The 18503-nt window shown below is 38.7% G+C and overlaps 1 protein-coding gene and 1 long non-coding RNA gene across 3 annotated transcripts in view; one reads left to right on the forward strand and one right to left on the reverse strand.

Annotated features, from left to right (window-relative positions):
- Positions 1-2142, reverse strand: part of LOC143689508 (uncharacterized) — a 39397-nt gene extending 37255 nt beyond the window's left edge. The window contains exons 1-3 of one of the 2 annotated variants that reach the window (XR_013178809.1): positions 1986-2142; positions 501-643; positions 190-363 (exon numbers count right to left, since the gene is read on the reverse strand). This is a non-coding gene — a long non-coding RNA (uncharacterized LOC143689508). Of the gene's footprint in view, positions 1-189; positions 364-500; positions 644-1985 lie in introns of those variants that run through there. The other variant, XR_013178810.1, reaches the window with a different exon arrangement.
- KIF26B (kinesin family member 26B) overlaps positions 1-18503 on the forward strand; it is a 539881-nt gene that overhangs the window by 49932 nt on the left and 471446 nt on the right. The gene's annotated exons all lie outside the window — the stretch shown is intronic.

Raw genomic sequence — 18503 nt, forward strand, 5'->3', positions numbered from 1 at the left:
GCTGCATTGGCGAAGCTGCAGTGCTGGGCATTTTGCAAAAGGGATGGAGGCTGCTGTGCTGTCTCTCTCAATACCTCTTGATTATTGTTTAGTGGAAAAGGTAAGAGGATTAAAAAATAATAATTATTGAGCCTATACCACATGCCCAGTATCATCCATACAACAACCTTGAGAAAGAGACATTATCACCTTCATTTTACATAGGCAGCTGAAGATTACAGTGTCCCAGGGACTTGTTCTGGGTCACACAGTCAGGACTTGGGGTTGGACGTAAGGCCTGGGCTTCTGGGCCTGGATCACCTGCCCATGTGAACTTTAGTTTCCGTATCACCACCGCCTCACCACCTGATTAAGTGATTGCAACTTAAAAATACAAATAGACCCGGTCAGTTCCATTTTGAAATAACAAAACAGTCAACAATGTAGATGATATTATGCTCTAAAAAAAAAAAAAAAATCCTGATAACAGAGCAAGCACAGTTTCTCGCCTTAAGATTTACCTATTAGTAGAGCGATGCTGAGATCTTTGTAATGCCAGTAAAGGGTTGTTACTGCTCTCTGAATTCTTGGTCTTTTCATGTTTGTCTCATTTGTCTTCTAACCTTCAGGCTTGCCCATGGTTTCTTCTGTGACCACTGGAATTCTGAATTCAGAAAAGGTTATTAGCCACCTGAATAATTGCACCTTTATAACTTTTAAGACAACTACCTAGAGGCAAAGGATAACTACAATAAATGACCTGTAATTCTAGGTCTTAGATCTTTGCTTTAACATAAAAACAGCGTTCCACCTCCTTAGATTCACAACCTGAAGAAATCAAAGCTAACCACTGCCAGATTTCATTATCTAGTATTTAAAGCATGTTCTAAAATGGGAACAAGTCTCCTTTTTAGGGGTGGATGGGGTAAGGGGATCCATTTCTGATTTTGCCATGCTTCTGTAGGAATTTTTTAAATAGGGGTAATTTTTTTTACCCCCAACTGTTCTGCACCACAGGGGTATAGTGGTATCCGAGGAGGCAGCTTGACTTTATGCTTCAGGGAAAAGCCTGTTATTTCCTGTTGGGGTTTTGAAGTTGCTCTTGTTTAGTTTGTTGCTGTTTTATAAGTCAGCCTGGATATGTAAAGGCAGGAGGCCTGTTGGTCTATGTTATGTTGGCCTTGGGGCATTAGAATTACAGAGCAGCTTTATTTAGGGTTGCTAGGCAGGCCATATGTACTCAATTATCCCATTTTGAACGACTTGGTCCTTTGTACCAGCTCTTGCCTCTCCCCACCCTTTCCATCTCTTCTGCAAAAGCTGCTCACTGCTGTTACCCACATTCAGTAAGGCCTGGGCGACAGTGACAGTAAGGAAAGTACAGATTGGACTCGTCGGTCCCTCTCAAAACCACTTGCTCTTGCCGCAGACCCCTCCTTCCTGGGCACCTTCTACCTTAACTAAGTTTATTCCAAGGAAATGATGGAAGAATTTCATTTACATGGGACTTACACAGACTAATACAGTTTAGTACAAAAATCAGGGGGCTTTGATATCCGGTAGATCTAAGTCCAAATCCCAGTCTAGCTGTCTGAGCTTGGAAAAGTTACTTAGCTTTTCTGACTCTCGCTTTCTCCATTTGAAAATGGGTTGAATTTACAAGGAAGCTGATTTTGGTGCCCATAAGAAAAATGGGGATAACAATAGTTCCTTCCTGGATTGCCATGAGCATGGTTTCTGACGCAGTCGATTTTTAATACATATACTTCTATTTTCCCCTTCCTCTACTTTCTTCAATTTTTTTTTTTTTTCACTTAAACATCTATTGGTCATCCTATGGTGGTTTCAGGACATGTATATTTCAATGTTAACTGGGACAATGCCATGGAATTGAAGCTGTAACAACAGATGATGGGGCAAATATGTAAGGAAATGTGTGGATTGTGTTACTGGTACCCACAATTACCACACAGCTAGTATTTGTCCACTTTAACAGACTTTCTTACCAGTATTTTGTGTTGCATCAGGAAGTGAGCTTTTTAATATCACCTATACAATGTCCAGGACGTGCTTCCTCCCGTCTGCTCCCTGTCCCTCTTTCCCCAGGACTCTATTTCCCTTTCTCTCCCCTGAGGTTGGTATTCCATGTCTTGAAATCTTCACTTGTGTCATATATTCCTGGGAATCTAGAACGTTCTGAATGCTTTGTGACCATATTCACCCTGCAATGTGAATTCTCTAGAGCCACAGAGAAGCAGAAGCAAGTCGATGCTGCCCCATGAACTCAGAGGGTGAAAGAATTTCACGACAAAGCTCTCAGGGGAAGTGGTGTCAACTGCAACATCTTGAATATAGTTAGTGTGTTATAGTTCTCCAGAGAAACAGAGCCTATATATGATTCATGCAACCATTGGGGCTGGCAAGTCTGAACTCTGCTGTGCAGGCTGCAAGTTGGAAACTCATAAAGGTGTTGCTGAACTTCTTAGTCTGAATTCCTCTGGGAAAGCTGGCCAGCTGGAAATTCTGGCAAGAAGCAGACATTCTTCTTCTGACTTCTGAAATCCTTAGTTCTGACTTTTAAGACCAATCCAACTGAATGGATGAGGAGGTTCCCCACATTGTTGAGGGCAATTTCCTTTGTTGGTTGTAGATGCATTCAACTGGTTTTAGTTACAATCAGCTGATATTGATACAAGTCCCATCTGCGAAATACCCTCACAGTAACAAGTAGGGCAGCATTTAACCAAACAACTGAACATTGTAATCTAGCCAAGCCAACATATGAAATTAATCGTCATGGTTAGGAATTGGGTCTATTTCCCCAGAGTAATATGAACCCCCAGGCTGTTCATGGCAATACATGAACAGTCTGTAGATAATTAGCAATTAGCTTATATCTTTACACAGAGATATTTCAGGTTCGCTGTATATATCCTTCTGCAGCCATTGTTGTGCCGGATTCAGGTGGCCTTGAAGCAGGGAAATACTGAGTGGGAGCAGGGAGGAGGGTCTCATGAGGAGCCTGGAAAATATATTGGGCCAAGGCAGGAGCTGGTGGTTCAAGAAGTGAGGGGAGGGGGAATAAGCGAAAACCTCATAGCTTCATGGATGTGGCTTCATGGATGAGATTCCGATTAGAATACCAAGGGTAAATGCTATTTGGAACATCCCCCTAGAAATTTAACTAATGTGAAATCATAGTAAAATGTATGTGTTATAAGACTTCACCTCAAAGCAAATAATCCCACTTAAAATCTCAAGTTTTTAGCTTTTCCTTCTGCAGGAGTTTTTTTTGTGAAATATTTCTTAATTGTTTACGTAACAGCCCTGATTGGGACTATAAAAGGAAGCTGATGTGTCTATTTAAGCATCCTCTGTAAATTCAGGCCACTAGAGTACCTTCTAGGTTACGATCTCCCTGATACACTGGATTTTGTGCACAGCAGGGTACCAGATTCTGTTAAAAGGTGCATTATTCCAGTTTATTGGTTTTGTAAATGCAGTTTATTCCAAGCACAGTATGCCAGAATGATTTCTATAATTCATAATGGTATTATCATTAAGGTATGTGGGAAGTATACTAATTCCTGTTCTGTAGGATAAAACAGCTAAGGCAGAAATAACGCTGCCTTAAGAATCTTCTCTTAAGAATCTAGGCCAATAGTGCTAGAAGTGCACAGTAATAATAACAGTAACGTGTTCAACCAGCAATACCAATTACTGTAAGAATACAGTGGACGCAGACCATATTCCCACATAGTTACACAACTGGGACATTTAACTAGGAAAGTTAAACAACTGTATGACATTTCTGGTATACTAGCCGTCAGATCTCCCAGTATAAAACCCTTCCAAGATACATCTGCCACCATATCTCCTTCCGTCTGGCAGAACAGAGCAGTCTTCCCAATCTTTGCCATGCTCAGAGAACCAAGTGAGGTGACCTGGTTTCCTCTCCTGACTCTATCTTGGCTCTCTCATAGTTAATCAAACCCTTAAATGTCCTGAAGGGTCAGGAGCCCCTTCTTATTCTCCAGTTTCCTGTAAAGGCTGGAGGCATGGCTCTGGGTAAATCTTTTTTTTTTTTTTTTTTATTAATTAAAAAAAGAATTAACAAAACAATTAGAAATCATTCCAATCTACATGTACAATCAGTAATTCTTAATAACATCACATAGTTGCATATTCATCATTTCTTAGTACATTTGCATCGATTTAGAAAAAGAAATAAAAAGACAACAGAATAAGAATTAAAACAATAATAGAAAGAAAAAAAACCTAAAAAAACAAAAACAAAAAACCTATACCTCACATGCAGCTTCATTCAGTGTTTTAACATAATTGCATTACAATTGGGTAGTATTGTGCTGTCCATTTCTGAGTTTTTATATCCACTCCCGTTGTACAGTCTGTATCCCTTCATCTCCAATTATCCCTTCTCTTTTTTTTTTTAATTAACGCAAAAAAAGAAATTAACCCAACATTTAGAGATCATACCATTCTACACATGCAATCATTAATTCTTAACATCATCACATAGATGCATGATCATCATTTCTTAGTACATTTGCATTGGTTTAGAAGAACTAGCAACATAACCGAAAAAGATATAGAATGTTAATATAGAGAAAAAAATAAAAGTAATAATAGTAAAATCAAAACAAAACAAAACAAAACAAAAACCTATAGCTCAGATGCAGCTTCATTCCGTGTTTTAACATGATTACTTTACAATTAGGTATTATTGTGCTGTCCATTTTTGAGTTTTTATATCTAGTCCTGTTGCACAGTCTGTATCCCTTCAGCTTCAATTACCCATTGTCTTACCCTGTTTCTAACTCCTGCTGAACTCTGTTACCAATGACATATTTCAAGTTTATTCTCGAATGTCCGTTCACATCAGTGGGACCATACAGTATTTGTCCTTTAGTTTTTGGCTGGATTCACTCAGCATAATATTCTCTAGGTCCATCCATGTTATTACATGGTTCATAAGTTTATCTTGTCTTAAAGCTGCATAATATTCCATCGTATGTATATACCACAGTTTGTTTAGCCACTCTTCTGTTGATGGAGATTTTGGCTGTTTCCATCTCTTTGCAATTGTAAATAATGCTGCTATAAACATTGGTGTGCAAATGTCCGTTTGTGTCTTTGCCCTTAAGTCCTTTGAGTAGATACCTAGCAATGGTATTGCTGGGTCGAAAGCAATTCTATATTCAGCTTTTTGAGGAACCGCCAAACTGCCTTCCACAGTGGTTGCACCCTTTGACATTCCCACCAACAGTGGATAAGTGTGCCTCTTTCTCCGCATCCTCTCCAGCACTTGTCATTTTCTGTTTTGTTGATAATGGCCATTCTGGTGGGTGTGAGATGATATCTCATTGTGGTTTTGATTTGCATTTCTCTAATGGCCAGGGACATTGAGCATCTCTTCATGTGCCTCTTGGCCATCCGTATTTCCTCTTCTGAGAGGTGTCTGTTCAAGTCTTTTTCCCATTTTGTAATTGGGTTGGCTGTCTTTTTGTTGTTGAGATGAACAATCTCTTTATAAATTCTGGATACTAGACCTTTATCTGATATATCATTTCCAAATATTGTCTCCCATTGTGAAGGCTGTCTTTCTACTTTCTTGATGAAGTTCTTTGATGCACAAAAGTGTTTAATTTTGAGGAGTTCCCATTTATTTATTTCCTTCTTCAGTGCTCTTGCTTTAGGTTTAAGGTCCATAAAACCGCCTCCAGTTGTAAGATCCATAAGATATCTCCCAACATTTTCCTCTAACTGTTTTATGGTCTTAGACCTAATGTTTAGATCTTTGATCCATTTTGAGTTAACTTTTGTATAGGGTGTGAGAGATGGGTCTTCTTTCATTCTTTTGCATATGGATATCCAGTTCTCTAGGCACCATTTATTGAAGAGACTGCTCTGTCCCAGGTGAGTTGGCTTGACTGCCTTATCAAAGATCAAATGTCCATAGATGAGAGGGTCTATATCTGAGCACTCTATTCGATTCCATTGGTCGATATATCTATCTTTATGCCAATACCATGCTGTTTTGACCACTGTGGCTTCATAATATGCCTTAAAGTCAGGCAGCGCGAGACCTCCAGCTTCGTTTTTTTCCCTCAAGATGTTTTTAGCAATTCGGGGCACCCTGCCCTTCCAGATAAATTTGCTTGTTGGTTTCTCTATTTCTGAAAAATAAGTTGTTGGGATTTTGATTGGTATTGCATTGAATCTGTAAATCAATTTAGGTAGGATTGACATCTTAACTATATTTAGTCTTCCAATCCATGAACACGGTATGCCCTTCCATCTATTTAGGTCTTCTGTGATTTCTTTTAGCAGTTTTTTGTAGTTTTCTTTATATAGGTTTTTTGTCTCTTTAGTTAAATTTATTCCTAGGTATTTTATTCTTTTAGTTGCAATTGTAAATGGGATTCGTTTCTTGATTTCCCCCTCCGCTTGTTCATTACTAGTGTATAGAAATGCTACAGATTTTTGAATGTTGATCTTGTAACCTGCTACTTTGCTGTACTCATTTATTAGCTCTAGTAGTTTTGTTGTGGATTTTTCCGGGTTTTCGACGTATAGTATCATATCGTCTGCAAACAGTGATAGTTTTACTTCTTCCTTTCCAATTTTGATGCCTTGTATTTCTTTTTCTTGTCTAATTGCTCTGGCTAGAACCTCCAACACAATGTTGAATAATAGTGGTGATAGTGGACATCCTTGTCTTGTTCCTGATCTTAGGGGGAAAGTTTTCAATTTTTCCCCATTGAGGATGATATTAGCTGTGGGTTTTTCATATATTCCCTCTATCATTTTAAGGAAGTTCCCTTGTATTCCTATCTTTTGAAGTGTTTTCAACAGGAAAGGATGTTGAATCTTGTCGAATGCCTTCTCTGCATCAATTGAGATGATCATGTGATTTTTCTGCTTTGATTTGTTGATATGGTGTATTACATTAATTGATTTTCTTATGTTGAACCATCCTTGCATACCTGGGATGAATCCTACTTGGTCATGATGTATAATTCTTTTAATGTGTTGTTGGATACGATTTGCTAGAATTTTATTGAGGATTTTTGCATCTGTATTCATTAGAGAGATTGGTCTGTAGTTTTCTTTTTTTGTAATATCTTTGCCTGGTTTTGGTATGAGGGTGATGTTGGCTTCATAGAATGAATTAGGTAGTTTTCCCTCCACTTTGATTTTTTTGAAGAGTTTGAAGAGAATTGGTACTAATTCTTTCTGGAACGTTTGGTAGAATTCACATGTGAAGCCGTCTGGTCCTGGACTTTTCTTTTTAGGAAGCTTTTGAATGACTAATTCAATTTCTTTACTTGTGATTGGTTTGTTGAGGTCATCTATGTCTTCTTGAGTCAAAGTTGGTTGTTCATGTCTTTCCAGGAACCCGTCCATTTCCTCTAAATTGTTGTATTTATTAGCGTAAAGTTGTTCATAGTATCCTGTTATTACCTCCTTTATTTCTGTGAGGTCAGTAGTTATGTCTCCTCTTCCATTTCTGATCTTATTTATTTGCATCCTCTCTCTTCTTCTTTTTGTCAATCTTGCTAAGGGCCCATCAATCTTATTGATTTTCTCATAGAACCAACTTCTGGCCTTATTGATTTTCTCTATTGTTTTCATGTTTTCAATTTCATTTATTTGTGCTCTAATCTTTGTTATTTCTTTCCTTTTGCTTGCTTTGGGGTTAGCTTGCTGTTCTTTCTCCAGTTCTTCCAAATGGATAGTTAATTCCTGAATTTTTGCCTTTTCTTCTTTTCTGATATAGGCATTTTAGGGCAATAAATTTCCCTCTTAGCACTGCCTTTGCTGCGTCCCATAAGTTTTGATATGTTGTGTTTTCATTTTCATTCGCCTCGAGGTATTTGCTAATTTCTCTTGCAATTTCTTCTTTGACCCAGTCGTTGTTTAGGAGTGTGTTGTTGAGCCTCCACGTATTTGTGAATTTTCTGGCACTCTGCCTATTATTGATTTCCAACATCATTCCTTTATGGTCCGAGAAAGTGTTGTGTAAGATTTCAATCTTTTTAAATTTGTTGAGACTTGCTTTGTGACCCAGCATATGGTCTATCTTTGAGAATGATCCATGAGCACTTGAGAAAAAGGTGTATCCTGCTGTTGTGGGATGTAATGTCCTATAAATGTCTATTAAGTCTAGTTCATTTATAGTAATATTCAGATTCTCTATTTCTTTGTTGATCCTCTGTCTAGATGTTCTGTCCCTTGATGAGAGTGGTGAGTTGAAGTCTCCAACTGTTATGGTATATGAGACTATTTCCCTTTTCAGTGTTTGCAGTATATTCCTCACGTATTTTGGGGCATTCTGATTCGGTGCGTAAATATTTATGATTGTTATGTCTTCTTGTTTAATTGTTCCTTTTATTAGTATATAGTGTCCTTCTTTGTCTCTTTTAACTGTTTTACATTTGAAGTCTAATTTGTTGGATATTAGTATAGCCACTCCTGCTCTTTTCTGGTTGTTATTTGCATGAAATATCTTTTCCCAACCTTTCACTTTCAACCTATGTTTATCTTTGGGTCTAAGATGTGTTTCCTGTAGACAGCATATCGAAGGATCCTGTTTTTTAATCCATTCTGCCAATCTATGTCTTTTGATTGGGGAATTCAGTCCATTGACATTTAGTGTTATTACTGTTTGGATAATATTTTCCTCTAACATTTTGCCTTTTGTATTATATATATCATATCTGATTTTCCTTCTTTCTACACTCTTTTCCATATCTCTCTCTTCTGTCTTTTTGTGTCTGACTCTAGTGCTCCCTTTAGTATTTCTTGCAGAGCTGGTCTCTTGGTCACAAATTCTTTCAGTGACTTTTTGTCTGAGAATGTTTTAATTTCTCCCTCATTTTTGAAGGATAATTTTGCTGGATATAGGAGTCTTGGTTGGCAGTTTTTCTCTTTTAGTATTTTAAATATATCATCCCACTGTCTTCTAGCTTCCATGGTTTCTGCTGAGAAATCTACACAAAGTCTTATTGGGTTTCCCTTGTATGTAATGGATTGTTTTTCTCTTGCTGCTTTCAAGATCTTCTCTTTCTCTTTGACCTCTGACATTCTAACTAGTAAGTGTCTTGGAGAACGCCTATTTGGGTCTAATCTCTTTGGGGTGCGCTGCACTTCTTGGATCTGTAATTTTAGGTCTTTCATAAGAGTTGGGAAATTTTCAGTGATAATTTCTTCCATTAGTTTTTCTCCTCCTTTTCCCTTCTCTTCTCCTTCTGGGACACCCACAACACGTATATTTGTGCGGTTCATATTGTCCTTGAGTTCCCTGATACCCTGTTCAAATTTTTCCATTCTTTTCCCTATAGTTTCTGTTTCTTTTTGGAATTCAGATGTTCCATCCTCCAAATCACTAATTCTATCTTCTGTCTCTTTAAATCTATCATTGTAGCTATCCATTATTTTTTCTATGTTTGCTACTTTATCCTTCACTTCCATAAGTTCTGCGATTTGTTTTTTCAGTTTTTCTATTTCTTCTTTATGTTCAGCCCATGTCCTCTTCATGTCCTCCCTCAATTTATCGATTTCATTTTTGAAGAGGTTTTCCATTTCTGTTCGTATATTCAGCATTAGTTGTCTCAGCTCTTGTGTCTCATTTGAGCTATTGGTTTGTTCCTTTGACTGAGCCATATTCTCAATCTTTTGAGCGTGGACAGTTATCTTCTGCTGCTGGCGTCTGGGCATTTATTCAGATTTCTCTTGGTGTTGGACCCAGCAAGGTTGTAATATTTTTCTGTGAAATCTCTGGGTTCTGTTTTTCTTATCCTGCCCAGTAGGTGGCGCTCGTGGCACACGTTTGTCTGCGGGTCCCACCAGTAAAAGGTGCTGTGGGACCTTAAACTTTGGAAAACTCTCGCCGTCCTGGGGGTTCGCTAGCCGAAGCGGCTTGAGCCGGCCCGGGGTCCGAACGCAGGGAGGGTTGCTGGTCGCCGCAGCCAGGGAAAGAGCCCGTCCGAATTTCCTAGTCGGCCCTGGGCAACAAGCGTGGCGGGAGGGCGCCAGCGGCAGCGGCCCGCCCGAGAGAGTGCACGTTCCCCGGGAGTCACGGGGTCACCGTTCTCCGCGGCCTGGGGGTTTCCGATCCAATTCTCTCAGTTGGTCCGGGGGCTGCGCGTGGTGTGGGCGCCAGTCGCCTTGGTTTCAGGGGACCACCTCTCCAATTCTCCCAGCCGGCCCGGGAAGGGGGAAGGGAGTAACTCCGGCCGCTTGCCACCCCGCCCGGTAAGGCCCGCGCGCCTCGGCGATCTCACCCGAGCTGCTTCTCTCAGCCAGCCAGCCGTTCCAGGATGGGGTACGCTGTCTTTTTTTTCTCTGTTGTGGCTTTGGGCGCTTTCTGTATCGTTTCTACTCCCCTAGTAGGTGTCCTGGAGAAGAAACTAAGATCCGCGCGTCTTACTAAGCCCCCATCTTCCAGGAAGTCCCAGTGGTGTTCTTTTCTGGGTAAATCTTTTGCTCAGGTGGAGAGGAATAGAGGTGTGGTAGTTAGATTCGGTTGTCAACTTGGCCAGGTGGAGGTACCCAGCTCTGTTGCTGTGAACATGAGCCAATGGTACATAAACCTCATCTGTTGCTAATTACATCTGCAGTCGGCTAGGAGGCGTGTCTGCTGCAGTGAATGATGTTTGACTGAATTGACTGGTGTTTAAATGAGAGAGTGCAATGTAGCACAGCCCAAGCAGCTCAGCATACCTCATCTCAGCACTTGCAGCTCAGCCCAGACCTTTGGAGATGCAGAAAGGAATCACCCCAGGGAAAGTTGTTGGAACCCAGAGGCCTGGAGAGAAGGCCAGCAGAGATCATCCTGTGCCTTTCCACGTAAGAAAGAACCTCAGATGAATGTTAGCTGCCTTTCCTCTGAAGAACTAATGAAATAAATCCCCTTTTATTGAAAGCCGATCCGTCTCTGGTGTGTTGCATTCTGGCAGCTAGCAAACTAGAACAGGAGGGGTAACTGGGTGCAGAAAAGGAACTTCATTGACTCTGCACCAAGAGTGGTCTCGTTTTCTTCCACTATTTGTGTATGTCCTGGGCACCCTCTGCTATCTTTGCACAAAAGTGAATGCATTTCATATGCTGTGTCTGAAGTTGATTTTCTTTGTGAGTGGGGAAGAGGAGTGGGAATAGAAGACAATTGTTGTCTCAAATCATGTGATTTCTTCATGCAATAATGTGTTCTTGACATTAAAAAAATAACTTCAGGCAATGGAATAGCCTAAGGCATAGTTGCACATAGTTGTATAGGCAGTTATTGATCTGGAGAATTAACCTCCATGGCTCTTTCAGGGAATACGATTCTAGGAGAATAATGGAGAATGTATCTGGACATGCAAGTTCTAACCCCTGATGTGTTGCTGCTGTTTACTGCAGGTGTGCACGTTTGTTTTTGTCTCGTCTCATATCAGATGCCACAAGGTAGGACCAGCAAATTCCCACGAATCCTCTCACACAGGACACTTCTGTTTCCTCTCACTTTGCTCTTTAAAAAAAATCAAATCTCTTAAAATTTATAAAAATGATCTATTTTTTAAACTTTTAAAATTGTATCATATATATACAAAGCAAAGAAATAAAAAAGCAACAGTTTTCAAGGCACTCTTCAACAAGGAGTTAGAGGACAGATCCCAGACTTTGTCATGGGCTACTATGCCATCCTCTCACATTTTTCCTTCTACCTGCTCCACAATATCAGAGGCTAGAGGGCTTAAATGCTTTTTATCATCACAATCAACTTTTTTTCCTTCTTTTTTTTTGTGAGAAATGACATATATACAAAACTATAAATTTCAAAGCACAGCCCCACAATTAGTTCTAGAACATATTTCAGAGTTTAACATGGGTTACAATTTCACAATTTTAGGTTTTTACTTCTAGCTACTCTAAAATGCTGGAGACTAAAAGAGATATCAATTTAATAATTCAGCAATCATATTCATTTGTTAAATCCTACCTTCTCTATATAACTCCACAATCACCTTTGATCTTCCCATCCCTCTCTTTAGGGTTGTTTGGGCTATGACCATTCTAAATTTTTCATATTGGGAGGGTCTGTCACTAATGTGGGGTAGGGAGATGGAATTAGCTCATGTTCTGGAGAGGCTGGGCCAGGTTTCAGGACTTATCTGGACCAAGGACCCATTTGGAGATTGTTGGTTTTTGAAAAGTTACTCTAGTGCCTTGGAACCCTTGTGGAATCTTATATATTGTCCTAGGTGTTCTTTAGGATTGGCTGGAATGGTCCTGGTTGGGGGCTGGCAAATTATGATAGGTAGCAAGGTCTAACTGAAGCTTGCATAAGAGCAACCTGCAGAGTGGCCTCTCAACTCTATGTGAACTCTCTCTGCTACTGAAACTTTATTAATTATACTTTTCCCCCTTTTGGTCAGGATGGAATTGTTGATCCCATGGTGCCAGGTCTGGATTCATCCCTGGGACTCATCTCCCACATTGCCAGGGAGACTTTCACCCCTGGGTGTCATGTCCCACATAGCAAGGAGGGCAATGATTTCACTTGCAGAGTTGGGCTTAGAGAGATTGAGGCCACATCTGAGCAACAAAAGAGGTCCTCCAGAAGTAGCACTTAGGCATCCCTATAGGTGGTCTAAGCTTCTCTGCTACCTACATAAGCTTCGTAAGAGTAAGCCACCTCATCAAGGGCATGACCTATTGATTTGGGTGTCCCTAAAGTTTGACACAGTATCGGGGTATTCCCTGATGGTAAGGTTTTATAGTTCCATATTTTTCTTCCGTTCCTCAGGGGACTTTGTTAATACTTTATAATTATCTGCTTAATATACTCTAGGATGTATTCAGGCATTTCTGTAATCTATACAGAATTAAAGGACCTCTTTATTATTCTGTGCTCCCTGTGTTTCAGTTGTTCATATGAGCTATACAGATAGGTTGAATTAGATTATGCACTATAGAAAATTTTATTTCCAGACCAAATGAACCTGTCTTCTAATGGTCTCAAAGAGTGTGTGTGGTTCTAAAACGTAGACACTGTCTTCTTTACCCCTATGTACTGAACTACTTTAACCCAAACCTGTTCGACTTTGTTCTTATCTCTAAATATCAGTTTATATGTATAAAACAGCCTCTCAAAATCCAGAAATAATAATTACCACTCTGAACTTAATGTGTCTACTCTAAAAGCTTACAATCTAGACCCCTGTTTTCTTAAAAGCGTTTTCTAAAGGTGACCATACTATTCTTGTTCTTTTATTTCTGGCTTATTTTGTCTCACCAAATGTCCCACTTACTCATTCACAACATTGCATGCTTCATGACTTTGTTCCTTTTTGTAGCAGCACAACCTTCATTCATAAGTACACACCATTGTTCGCTGATCTACTTCTCCATCAGTACGTCCTACAGCCACCTGCATTCATCAGGCATCGTGTAGAGGGCCCAAATTCCACAGTCCCTTAACATTCTCAATTTTAGATAATTCCATTGTTCCCAAGAGAAAGAAAAACCGATAAACACACCCTTGCCAAATAAGAAATCTAAACTTCCTCTTAATTCTTGTCCCTCCCCCCATTATTTACCTCTGTTGTTGCGTGGTAGTGCTGATGGTTTCCTTTTGAACATAGCTCATAGCATGCAGTAGCAGTTTTCCCCCTGTACCCTGGGCTTGAACACTCTTTGTACAAGAATCATATCTTTGAAGTAATTCTTATGAGAACTAATTCATATTTCTAGTGTTAATCAGTGGGACACGTAGGTCTATACAACCCCTTTCAATTTGTCATCTTCAATATGGTAATATCACTTGCATTCCCACTCCTATATATTCCATTAGATTGGAGTTCAACCTCGTTGGCTAACGGTTCACCCATCTCTAGCTTCTATGTATCTCTAATTCCCCAATGTTCTGTATTATAAACCTCTGATTATACCTTTATGCTGGTCGTAAAAGTGGAATCATACAATATCTGTCCTTTTGTGTCTAGCTAATTTCCCTCAGCATTATGTCCTCAAGACTCATTCATCTTGTCATGTGCTTCATCACGTCACTTTGTCTTAATGCTGCATAATATTCCATCATATATATATACCACATTTTGTTGATCCCCTCATCTGTTGATAGGCATTTGGTTTGTTTCCACCTTTTGGCAGTTGTGAATAATGCTGATAAGAACATCAGTGTGCAAATGTTTCTCTGTGTCATTGCCTTCATTGTTTCTGGGTATATACCAAGTAGCTATTGCTGGGTCATAGGGCAGCTCGATATTTAGTTTCCTAAGGAACCGCCAAATAATCTTCCATAGTGGCTGTACCATTATCCATTCCCACCAGCAGTGCATAAGTGTCCCAGTTTTCCACATCTTCTCCAACATTTATGGTTTCCTGTGTGTTTAATAGCAGTCATTCTTATAGGTATGAGGTGGTATCTCATTGTAGTCTTGATCTGCATTTCCCTTACAGCCAATGAAAATGATCATCTCTTCATGTGCTTTTGAGCCATCTGTCTTTGCTCTTCAGAAAAATGCCTATTCATATCTTCAGTCCATTTTATAATTGGGTTATTTGTTCTTTTGTTGTTGAGTTGTATGATTTCTTTGTATATACAGAAAATCAAACCTTTGTCCGATGTGTGATTTCCAAATATTTTCTCCCATTGAGTTGGCTGCCTCTTTGCCTTTTTGACAAGGTCTTTTGAGATGAGGAAGCATTTGATTTTGAGGAGTTCCCATTTATCTGTTTTTACTTTTGTTGCTTGTGCTTTGAGTATAAATTTTAGGAAGCTACCTTCTATTACTAGGTCTTGAAGATGTTTCCCTGCATTTTCTTCTAGAAGCTTTATGGTGCTAGTTCTTATATTTAGGTGTCTGATCCACTTTGAGTTAATTTTTGTATAGGGTGAAAGATAGGGGTCCTCTTTCATTCTGTTGGCTATTGATACCCAGTTTTTCCATGACCAGTTATTGAAAAGACAATTTTGTACCCAGTTCAGAGGGTTTGGAGGCCTTGTCAAAAATCAGTTGACCGTAGATTTGGTGGTCTATTTCTGCACTCTCAATTTGATTCCATTGGTCAGTGCCTCTGTCTTTGTGCCAGTACCATGCTGTTTTGACCACTATGACTTTACAATAGGTTTTTAAGTCAGGGAGTGTTAATCCTCCTACTTTGTTCTTCTTTTTTAGGATGCTTTTAGCTATTCAGGGTCTCTTTCCCTTCCAGATGAATTTGGTAATTAGCTTTTCCAAATCTTCAAAGTAGGTTGTTGGAGTTTGGATTGGTGTTGTGTTGAATCTGAAGATCAATTTGGGGAGAATTGACATCTTGACTATATTTAGTCTTCTCATTCATTAGCAGAGAATGTCTTTCCACCTATTTAGATCTCCTTTGATTTCTTTTAGCAATGCTATTTAGTTTTCTGTGTACAAGTCCTTTACGTCCTTAGTTAAGTTCATTCCTAAGTACTTGATTCTTTTAGTTGCTATTTTGAATGGAATTTTCCCCTTAACTGGCTCCTCTGCTAGGTCATTGCTTGTGTATAGAAATGTTACTGATTTTTGCATATTAATTTTATATCTGCTACCTTACTGAATTTGTTTAACTCAAGTAACTTTGCTGTAGTTTTCTCAGAATCTTCCAACTATAGTATCATATCATCTGCAAAAAATGAGAATTTTACTTCTTCCTTTCCAATTTGAATGCCTTTCATTTCTTTGACCAGCTTGATTGCTCCAGCTAGAACTTCTAGCATAATGTTGAATAATAGTGGTGACAGTGGGCATCCTTGTCTTGTACCTGATCTTTGGGGGAAGACTTTCAGTCTCTCTCCATTGAGTACAATGCTGGCTATTGATTTTTCATATATTCCCTTTATCATATTGAGGTAGTTACCTTTGATTCCTATCTTTTGGAGTGTTTTTATCAGAAAAGGATGCTGAATTTGGTTAAATACTTTTCCAGCATCAATTGATATGATCATGTGATTTTTCCCTTTCAATTTGTTAGTGTGCTTTATACGTTAATTGATTTTCTTGTGTTGAACCATCCTTGCATTCATGGTATAAACCCCACATGGTATGTAATTCTTTTAATGTGCTCTTGGATTCAATTTGCTAATATTTTATTGAAAATTTTTGCATGTATGTTCATTAGGGAGATTGGCCTGTAGTTTTCCTTTCTTACAGCATCTTTACCCAGTTTTGGTATTAAAATGATATTAGCTTCATAAAATGAGTTAGGTAGAGTTCCCTTTTCCTCATTTTTTGGAAAAGTTGGAGCAAAATTGGTCTTAGTTCTTTATGAAATGTATGATAAAATTCCCCTGTGATGCCATCTGGACCTGGGCTTTTCTTTGTAGGAAAATTTTTGATGATTGATTGAATCTCTTTATTTGTGATTAGTTTGTTGAGATTTTCTATTTCTTTCTGAGTCAGTGTAGCTTATTTCTGTGTCCCCACGAATTTGTCTATTTCATCTAAGTTGTCTAGTTAGTTGATGTATAGTCGTTCATAGTATCCAATTATGATTTCTTTTATTTCTTCAGGGTCTGTGGTAATGCACCCCTTCTCATTTCTGATTTTGTTTATTTGCATCCTCTCTCTTTTCTCTTTGTCACTCTTGCTAATGGCCCATCAATTTTATTGATTTTCTCAAAGAGCCAACTTTTGGTTTTATTGATTCTTTTTATTGTTCTTTTGTTCTCCCATTCATTTATCTCTGCTTTAATCTTTATTATTTCTCTTATCCTATTTGTTTGGGGGTTAGTTTGCTGTTCTTTATCAGGTTTCTCCAGGTATGCTGTTAAGTCCTCAATTTCTGATCTTTCTTGTTTTTTAATACAAGGGCAATAAATTTCTCTCTCAGCATAGCCTTTGCTGCATCCCATAAGTTCTGATAAATTGTATTCTCATTTTCATTCATTTCTAGATAGCTGCTGATTTCTCTAGAAATTTCTTCTTTGCCCCACTGGTTTGTTTAAGAGTGTGTTATTTAATCTCCATGTATTTGTGAATGTTTTTGTTCTTGGGTGGTTATTGAGATCCAGCATCATTCCATTGTGATCATAGAAAGTGCTTTGAATAAGTTCAGTGTTTTTAAATTTATGAAGACCTGTTTTGTGCCCCATGATCTATCCTGGAGAATGTTCCATGAGCACTAGAGAAGAATGTATATCCTTGTGCTTTGGGGTGCAATGACCTATACATGTCTGTTAGGTCTTATTCATTTATCAAGTTATTTAACTTCTCTATTTCCTTGTTGATATTCTGTCTGGTTGTTCTATCTATAGAGGAGAGTGGTGTGTGGAGGTCTCCTACTATTATTGTTGAGTTATCGATCATTCCCTTCAGTTTTGCCAATGTCTGTCTTGGGTAATTTGGAGCTCCTTGATTGGGAGCATAAACATTTATGATTGTTATATCTTCTTGGTGAATTGACCCTTTAATAAGTATATAGTATCCATCTTTGAGTTTTATGATGTTTTACATTTAAAGTCTATTTTGTCCGATGCTAGTATAGCTCCTCCTCCTTTCTTTTGGTTACAACTTGCATGGAAGATCTTTTTCCCATCCTTTCACTTTCAATCTGTTTGTGTCCTTGTGCCTAAAATGAGTCTCTTATAAGCAGCAGATAACTGGATTATGTTTCTTAATCCATTCTGCTAATCTGTAATCTTTTAATTGGTAAATGTAGTCTATTAACATTCAAAGTTATTACTGAAAAAGCATTTGTTGATTCCATCATCTTATCTTTTTAATTTTATTTGTCAGATCTACATATTCTTTTCCTTCTTTCTGTTTGTATTCTTTAAATTACCCGTAGTGGTACTCTTTAATTCTACGCCCTCCTCCAGACCTCCCTCTCCTGTCTTTTTTTTCAGCCGTCAGAACTCCTTTTAGTATTTTTTTGTAGGGCCTGTCTCTTGTTGACAGATTCTTTCAGGACTTTTTTGTCTATGAACACTTTAATTTTTCCCTCAGTTTTGAAGGACTTATGGCTGGGTATAGCATTCTTGGCTGGAAGTCTTTCTCTTTCAGGATCTTGAATATATCATACCACTGCTGTCTCGCCTCCAGGGTGCTAGTTGAGTAGTCTGAACTCCATCTTACTTGTTTGCCCTTGTATGTAGTAGATTGTTTTTCTCTTGCCGCCTTCAGGATTTTCTTCAACATTTGACAGACTGATCAGTATGTGCTGTGGGGAAGGCATATTTGGATTTATTCTGTTTGAAGTTTGTTGGGTTGCTCTGACTTGTATATTTATGTCCTTTATGAGGGTTGGGAGGTTTCCCCCATTATATCCTCAACTACTCTTCTTAGCCCTTTACTCCCATTGTGAATGGGATGCCACTGATTCTTATATTTGTGCACTTTGTTTTGCCTATCATTTCCCTGAGTTCCAATTCAGTTTTTTCTTTTTTGCCATTTGCTGTTTTGAGTCTTTGAAGTCAATTATCCTATCCTCTATATCACTTATTCTTTCTTCTGTCTCTTCAAATCTGGTGTTGT

The sequence above is a fragment of the Tamandua tetradactyla genome, chromosome 7 (assembly GCF_023851605.1).
Source record: "Tamandua tetradactyla isolate mTamTet1 chromosome 7, mTamTet1.pri, whole genome shotgun sequence".
Lineage (NCBI taxonomy): Eukaryota > Metazoa > Chordata > Mammalia > Pilosa > Myrmecophagidae > Tamandua > Tamandua tetradactyla.